Raw genomic sequence first — 6,000 nt, 5'->3', positions numbered from 1 at the left:
CTGAGCTCACAGCCTCTGATTTTAACACATCATTATATCCTTTCACTCTGAATGAGAATGTATGAACCTCTTAGGTCCTAAATAAGAATGAACTTTTCAATCATCTATTACATTTCAATGAATAAGAAAATGTTTATGGTATAAATGATATAATTACTATAAATAATAAACATATTGATATTACTTTATTTATAATAATAAGGTAATTAATGCCTTTTTAAATACAGATTTGGAAAACATTAGTTAACATGGACTAACAATGAAAATTACCTCTAAAGCGGTTTTCAATCTAAGTTAATGCTAACTTTAACATTTACTAATTGTTAAACATTTCATTCATTATTAAAATCAATGTGTGTGCTAATATTAATTAATGGGCTGAGCTCAAATGAACATAGTTCTAATTTTAACATAGATTAATAAAACACATGTATTGTTAATTGTTAGTTAATGCATTAACTAGCATTAATTAATGGGTCCTTATTATAAAGTGTTACCAGAAATACTAGATTAATACAATTAATAGAAACTAGCTTTTATATACATTAGTCTGTTTCTTTGCCAAATATGTTACAATCAATATCCTTTCTTTAAACCTATTGTGATTCATTAATGTTTATTTTCCCAGAAAATTATGCTAAATATTGCCAGGAACAGTGACCTTTCAGTAAAGTAACATGGGTTCGGATTGAAGACAGTGCTGCCTCAAACTGGTTAAGATTTATAGACCCAAAACAAATTCTCAAACAAAACAAGAAGCTGGTCTCCTGTTCTCCAGTGAGTTTATCGTTATCTCTTACCGATAGGACTGTTGGAGAGAAAAAGAGAAGATAAACAGATCTCTTTTTATTTAGTTTGGATTGGTCAGCCTGGCATGAATCAGCAGAGAGGCTTTGAATATGACTCAATCAAGTCAAAGATATATATATTTTTTTGTACTTTTTGATCAATTGCATCTGCTTCTTACTCCACCACCAAATCTCTACCTCTCCTTCACGATCTTATTCCATCAGCTCTAAATATACACCTCCCTGTCGTTACCGTGGAAACTAAACGGCACATGTAACATAGAACTTAATGGTGTTTAAGCGTGTTTGCTGTTCTAATAATGGTGCGATCAGCCAGAGCCTCTGTTCTCCCTCGGACACCTTTTCCACCCTCTCTACTCCTGCTGACGTCACAGCCACTCTCACAAGCTGCCTGCATACTAATGTGTTAACTGTGAAGCCTTGATCCTGCTGTGAGATGAGAGTTGGAAAGATGTTATGTGATGATCGAAAGTGTGAGATTTAAGATAGCGGCACGGTAATTCTAATTACATTCAAATACATTAACAAATTCTCAGATATGACATTGCATTTGTCAAAAACATGTACTGCCAAAACGGAATGAATATAGGTGTGAATTGTAAAAATGATGCCTGAAAGTAAGTGAACTAAGTTAATATGAACAGCTATGGTTGTATCGCACTGCATTCACATGCATTCGCTTTTTTTTACTTACAGAGTTTTGCAAAAACAAAAGCAAGCAGTTTGTGAACTGTGATGGAGCTCTTGCTGAGAAAGAGAGCGAGCTAAAGAGGATTTCTTGGCTCTGGTGCCAGTTTATTTCAGGCTGACCCTTCTGGCTGTGGTGTGCGTTGGCAGCACTGATGCAGTCACATGAACATATAGCATCATTCACTTCACAACTTTTCCTTCAGATCTCAGAACCATCCGTGACTTCACTTTTAGTCTCTGAGAGGGGGAGCGCTACGGATACTCAGGGAACACACAAGTAGATGTTGACTTCTGCAACTCAAACAGTATAGCATCACTACCAGAACATTATGTTTGGAAGTGTGTGTACAAGAAAAAGGCTACAAAAATACTGTGCATAATAGGAATAAAGAATCTCAAAAGTCCACAGAATTTCAGCATGGTGCACATGTTTGTCAGGGTTAAAACAGGAGTCAGACAGGTGGTAAGTAACTTTATTAACAGAAACTTTATTAACGAAAATCCAACGTGACCGGGATTAAGTTTGTCTAACCTATTAGACCTATTTTCAGGCGCTGCGTCATATCACTACGCCTGCTGCACCCATGGTACGGCAGCAAAGTTTCTTGATTATTACGCAGGAATGAGAGTATAGTTCCTAGCCATATCAGCCTAGAAAATCGCAACTTTATATTTTCCGTCGGTCTTAGTACACGATGTAAAGAGTCAAGTTTTAAATAGGAAAAATATCGAAACTCTTTGGTCATTTTTTTGAGAGAGATGCTAATGGTCCTGTCCGATTCAATGATCTATGCTAAGCTATGCTAAAAGTGGTACCGCCAGACCCGGAGATCGGCTGAATGGATTCGAAAACGGTAAAACTCAACTGTTTAACTCTGGGGGAGTTGTAAAATGAGCCTATTTCCCCCCAAAAAAGTGGAGTATCCCTTTAATTAACTTTTATTGGAAGCCTTTTTTGTCCATTATCTGAAAGCTATACCTCAGACATCTGGAAAGGTTTTGGCAGCAGGGGAGATGGATGCTATTTGTGGAGATGAAGTCACCTTGGTAGAGGGAGATTTCTATTTAAAGCCGGTGACGGAAATGTAACGTCCCTTACCATAATCGCCAGCTTCCAAAGCAATTATAAAACAGTTAATAATGTTGTCAGTTTTACTATATTAGTTCAAGCCTGAAAAGGAGTTCAGGTGTTGCAATGTCCAGACTTCAACCTGATTGAAATTCTGTGGCAGGACCTTAAGAGAGCTGTGCATAAACAAATGCCCACAAACCTCAAAGAAATAAAGCAATGTTGTAAAGAAGAGTGGGCAAGAATATGAGAGACTTATAGAAAAGTCATACAGAAAAGGATTACTTCAAGTTATGGGTGCTAAAGGGGGCTCTACAAATAATAAAATCATAGGGTGCACTTAGTTTGTCACACATGGCTTCTCCATTTTGGCTTTATTTTTGCTAAATAAATAATGACACAGTGTAATATGTCATGTGTTTCTGTTCATCTGAGATTGTATTTACCTAATTTTAAGACCTGCAAAAGACTAGGGCCTGGTGTCACAGACAGGGCTTAGATTAAACCAGAATTAAAGGGATACTCCACCGTTTTTTCATATTAAACTATGTTATTCCCTTAACTAAGACGAGTTGATACATACCTCTCTCGTCTCAGTGCGTGCACTAATCCCTCTGTCTTGTGGCGAAACTTTGTTTGCACTTAGCTTAGCCCAGTTCATTCAATATGGGCCAAGCAGAGAAGCTACCAAACACCTCCACGTTTTCCCTATTTAAATACAGTTACTCGCGTAGTGTAACTCGACCTAGGACGGTGACACAAAACAAAACGTTGCGCTTTTCTAAGCGTGTAAAATGGATAACTATATTGTATGGCGGAATACCATAGCAAGTGCTTGTAAGCACTTCGACTTGGCGCAGTAATATCTTCACTAGAGGGAGCAGGGGCCGGTGAGAGGATTTTTCACGAGTGAAGATATTACTGCGCACGAGTGAAGATATTACTGCGCCAAGTCGAAGTGCTTACAAGCACTTGCTATGGTATTCCGCCATACAATATAGTTATCCATTTTACACGCTTAGAAAAGCGCAACGTTTTTTTTTGTGTCACCGTCCTAGGTCGAGTTACACTACGCGAGTAACTGTATTTAAATAGGGAAAACGTGGAGGTGTTTGGTAGCTTCTCTGCTTGGCCCATATTGAATGAACTGGACTAAGCTAAGTGCAAACAAAGTTTCGCCGCAAGACAGAGGGATTAGTGCACGCACTGAGACGAGAGAGGTATGTATCAACTCGTCTTAGTTAAGGGAATAACATAGTTTAATATGAAAAATCGGTGGAGTATCCCTTTAAGCTTTAACTTAAATAGGACATTTAAGTAGGTTTTAATAATTTTCCTTAGAATAAACATTACTGGTGTGCATCTTGAGACAAAACAATGGCACTGACTTATTTTAAGACATGTGCAAGTAGCTTTCAGTTAAAACAGCTCAAACATGCATTTTAGTCTTTGACTAGGCTTAAGCCTTGTCTGTGAGACCTGGGGACATGATTTTTTATTATGCCCTGATTCAAATAGGTGTCCTTTCTTTTTCACATGACTGTATGTATAATATATTTTTTTATAAATATGCTTATATTTTTATAAAAGCATTACACCATGTTCAAGAATATGAAAATATTCCTAAGTACACTAAGTACTGTTATCACCTTGTTTATCAAGAGTATTACACACTGCCATCTCTCCTCTGTTCTTTCTTCCCATCACTCAATTGTCCAGCTGCTTTTGACTACAAACAGCTTCTATTCACAGTTTCCCCTCCCATCCCAAACCAATTTGACTGTGTGCAGTCACGGCTGGATGGGCCGCACGCTGAAGAGGATGTGAAGGATCGGGAGGTGTGTGTGTGCATGCATACAGATACACCCTCTGTGCAGAGAATCAGCCTGCTGTATGAATCTGTTAAAATAAGTGAGCGTGGCCATGTTAGAGGCAACTAATGGCTTTTAATGCACTCCAGTTGCCCCCCAGCCCCCAATAAACACACAGGGGCTGATTAGTGCCACCTCACTAATTTCCCAGCAGTCTCCTCTGTGGGAATATGTCAGAAATATGTTCATATCCCCATCCTAGTGCTTGTTTCCCATCCACTCAGATCTGTACACTAACGGGTAACAATGGATTTCCAAGCTTATCAGCTAGTATGTACTGGGACGGCAAGGTTTTATGAGTGCCTCATGGGGTGTTCTGTCCTAAAAAGGCAAAACACAGTAACTATAGCAACACTTAAATTGTGTAAAATTGCTTCAAAGTTCTTTGATTGGATTTTGATAGAACTGATTCTGAGCAATGGTTAACCACACTATCTTAGTGTCTATGATAGTCTAAGAGACTCGGGTTCATGCATAACTCAGTTTTGAAAATGTTTGCCTTTGTTTCTTATTTCTCCAGACACCTTTAGACTAACCAGAACAGGGAGATACCCTAATAATGTGTGTTCTCATGTCATTCAAAACCTGTATGATTTTCTTGCTCTTGCGGAACAGAAAATAAGATGTTTTGAAGAAGAAAACAACATTGGACCCTGAGACATTTCTCAAAACATCATCTTATATGTTCTGCAGAAGAAAGTCATACAGGCTTGGAACAACATGAGGGTGAGTAAATGATGATACAATTGTAATTTTTGGGGTGAACCATCCCTTTAAATACATATAATTGATTGAGCTATTAAAGCATATAGGAATGGTCCTACTCATAACTGCCATACATTTTATAATTGGCTACATCTGGATATTTGGTTGCAGCCTTGAATATAAAGGCTATATTTACTGTTTGCATGTAGCCTATTTTAGGATAGTTTCAGGATTTGATCTTTTTTTGTTCATTCAGTTCATAGTGTTTTTTGCAGCTTTCTCCATAAATAATTTGAAGTTATTTACAGCTCGAGCTGTTGGTGGGTGTGTCGTATTCTCTGAATAAGGTTTCTCTCAGTGACGAGTTCTGTTTCCTCAGCAATGCTGCTCTGTTTGCAGCATCTCACTAACAAGGTGCTGTGACGTCTTTACTCTCAGCCAATGATCCTTCATGGTGCTGGAGCACACATTCACAGCAGTCCGTCACAGCACCGGCTCCCACTTCTTCCAATCACACACGTGTCGGAGAGGAGACAGACAGGTGAGGCAGCGAAGCAGGGCTGGTGTCAGGTGCTATGTAAGCAGCCTCCGCCCAATACAGCCTAGCGCACATACACAGTCTCATACCCACCTCCATTCCCCCTCCGGCCAACCGTTCTCATCATCCGCCCCTTCTCCGGCACAGGCTGTGCTATAAAAAGATTTCTGAATGAAGACGAAGCTTTGAGGTCGAAGCTATTTGAATGATTTTTGTGAATGACGCAGGGGCTCGTAGCCTCATGGGAGGAAGATCTAACCCAGAGGAGAAGACAGCTATGTTGAGAGCTCAGCTGGGTGCTCTGCCACCTTTCACTGA

The 6,000-nt window shown here is 39.1% G+C and overlaps 1 protein-coding gene and 1 long non-coding RNA gene across 3 annotated transcripts in view; one reads left to right on the top strand and one right to left on the bottom strand.

Annotated features, from left to right (window-relative positions):
• mettl15 (methyltransferase 15, mitochondrial 12S rRNA N4-cytidine) overlaps positions 1-6,000 on the top strand; it is a 119,409-nt gene that overhangs the window by 88,660 nt on the left and 24,749 nt on the right. The gene's annotated exons all lie outside the window — the stretch shown is intronic.
• Positions 2,210-6,000, bottom strand: part of LOC309493474 — a 71,738-nt gene continuing 67,947 nt past the window's right edge. Inside the window, exon 2 of the long non-coding RNA XR_014203953.1 lies at positions 2,210-2,292. This is a non-coding gene — a long non-coding RNA (uncharacterized lncRNA). The remainder of the gene's footprint in view (positions 2,293-6,000) is intronic.

This window comes from Leuciscus leuciscus (assembly GCF_965113295.1).
Source record: "Leuciscus leuciscus genome assembly, chromosome: 2".
Classification (NCBI taxonomy): Eukaryota; Metazoa; Chordata; class Actinopteri; order Cypriniformes; family Leuciscidae; genus Leuciscus; species Leuciscus leuciscus.
The sequence above is the reverse complement of the archived record's forward strand: the minus strand, read 5'-3'. Positions and strand labels throughout refer to the sequence as shown.